The following is a 2,690-nucleotide window of genomic DNA, read 5'->3' as shown; positions in this document are numbered from 1 at the left end:
GTAACTTTTAAAAATAAAGCTTTGGCTTGAGCCACGCCGGTGTGGCTCTGTGGTTGAGCGTAGACCTATGAACCAGAACCAGGAGATCACGGTTCGATTCCTGGTCAGGGCATATGCCCGGGTGGCGGGCTCAGTCTTCAGTGTGGGGCGTGCAGGAGGCAGCCCATCAATTGATGTTTCTATTTCTCTCCCTTTCCCTTACCTTCTGAAATCAGTAAAAATATATTAAAACAAATAAACTTCTGAGTTTAATATTACATTGAAGTAAAAAAGTCCTTTAGTGGCACATACTTTGTCCTTTTAGGTGTCACAAAGACCAAGAAGTGACATACTGACCATCACAGGCCTGCAGAGCCAAGTAAATGACCTAATATAAACTTGCTTTCTAGTCACTCAAAACAACCTGTTCTGTGGAAGTGAGGGGGCTGTCCTGACTTAGCCTCAATGATTACTGATTCAAGGGAAGTCTTTATACTCTGACTAATGGATTAAGAAGTATCAGTAAACTGACTAGAGCTCAGAAACCAATATAGTAACAGAATTTTCTTAAAGCACAATCCACTGTGGAACAGCTGAATAGGAAGCCGTGATCTGGGCTGCATTAGGTTGGCAGAATATGAAGTAAATTAATACCAGATCCTAGCAGAAGTCCTTGACTGTCTAGGCATGGTCCTTTTTGTGTGAGATTTCAGAACCACCCATTTCCTGCCTTTTTACTGAGAATCATAAAAGGTTCAGACTGAGAAAAATCTGCTCTTTCCTCACTTTACAGGTGAGAAAATAACTAGGGACACAAACTTATTTAGTAAACTGTAATGTTTGAAACTCCTAACAAAGCACCTTGCAACATTTTAAGATATGCCTCAGTCAGACTTTATGAAACAAAAGCATTGAGTTTTAGAGGCAAAAGACCTGAGAATATGTTATTAATGTTTAAAAATGGAATCTTTGGCCCAGCCGGTGTGGCTCAATGTTTGAGCATCGACCCATGAACCAGGAGGTCATGGTTTGATTCCCATGCCCAGGTTGCAGGTTCAATCCCCAGTAGGGGGCGTGCAGGAGGCACTTGATCAATAATTCTTATCATTAATGTTTCTATCCCTGTCTCCCTCTCCCATTTTCTCTCTGAAATAAAAAAACACTCAAAACTTTAAAAGCGTAGAGAGAAGGAGGGAGAAATGTTCTGCTTTTTGAAATACATATTTAGAAATTATCAGGTTGATGATAGCATCAGTTTTTAGGTTCTGTATTTCTCTATAAATGCCAGTTTTACTGTATTTCCTTCATTCTATCTAAAGAGTCAGGCCTAAGCTTCAAACTATGGACAGTAGATAGGAATATAATGGCTATAATTTAACTTATAAAATTAATGGTATTTCATTCTGTCCCTAATGAAAAACTAGAAATCAGACACCAATTTGACTTGGGAAACTACTGCCCTCTAGAGCAGTGGTTCTCAACCTTCCTAATGCTGCGACCCTTTAATACAGTTCCTCATGTTGTGGTGATCCCCAACCATAACGATTCACAGGTTGAGAATCGCTGCTCTAGAGGGTGTGTTTGGAAACATCAGTGGTACTTTTAGGTTGTCAGTGACTGATGGGGTATGGGGGAGTTGCTACTGGAATTTGATAAATGCAGTTTTACACGTAAAGTACTACCTTCCCGCCCTAACCGGTTTGGCTCAGTGGATAGAGCGTCGGCCTGCGGACTGAAGGGTCCCAGGTTTGATTCCGGTCAAGGGAATGTACCTTGGTTGCCGGCACATCCCCAGTTAGGGGTGTACAGGAGGCAGCTGATCGATGTTTCTTTCTCCTTGATGTTTTTTTTTTTTTAAAATATATTTTATTGATTGTGTACAGAGAGGAAGGGAGAGAGATAGAGAGTTAGAAACATCGATGAGAGAGATACATCGATCAGCTGCCTCCTGCACATCTCCTACCGGGGATGTGCCTGCAACCCAGGTACATGCCCTTGACCGGAATCGAACCCGGCACCTTTCAGTCTGCAGGCCGATGCTCTATCCACTGAGCCAAACCGGTTTCGGCTCTCCTTGATGTTTCTAACTCTCTATCCCTCTCCCTTCCTCTCTATAAAAAAATCAATAAAATATATTTTTTTAAAAAAAGAACTACTTTCCCTAAATGCAAATAGTACTCACTTTGAAACACAATGGAAGTGAGGGCTACAAAGTTTTACAAGTTGGATCTTATTCTAAGAGGCCTTAGAGAGAAGGGGGCTAGAGGATACACATTGACAGGGAACATATGATAAATCTGAGTCAACAGAAAATTCATGGATCTGACTGCATTTCAGGCCAATGTATCCCACTAGCATTTACTCAACTTCGGGATCTGGCACTTGACTTGCCAATTCTTCATTGTATTTAGCTAGGAATAATGACAGGTATAAACTTCTGATTAATGTAATGTTATACAGCATACACAAATGTTAAAATGGTTAAATTCTCTGCTAGAAAGATATACCTCGAATCCTTCTGTACCTAAGATTTTTCAGACACTTTCAACTCATGTCAGGTAAACTTCTGCTTGTTCTGCAGTGTCCATTCTCCCCTTCAGTAATAAAAATCTGAAATGGTCCCTATTTCCCTCTACATCTCCCAGCTCTCTTGTGGATGGGTATGGCAATGTGACTGTTGACCCAACGATGGACTGTGTGAAATGCTGGAG

Source organism: Myotis davidii, unplaced genomic scaffold (genome assembly GCF_000327345.1).
Source record: "Myotis davidii unplaced genomic scaffold, ASM32734v1 scaffold173, whole genome shotgun sequence".
Lineage (NCBI taxonomy): Eukaryota > Metazoa > Chordata > Mammalia > Chiroptera > Vespertilionidae > Myotis > Myotis davidii.
Note: the sequence above shows the minus strand (reverse complement) of the source record.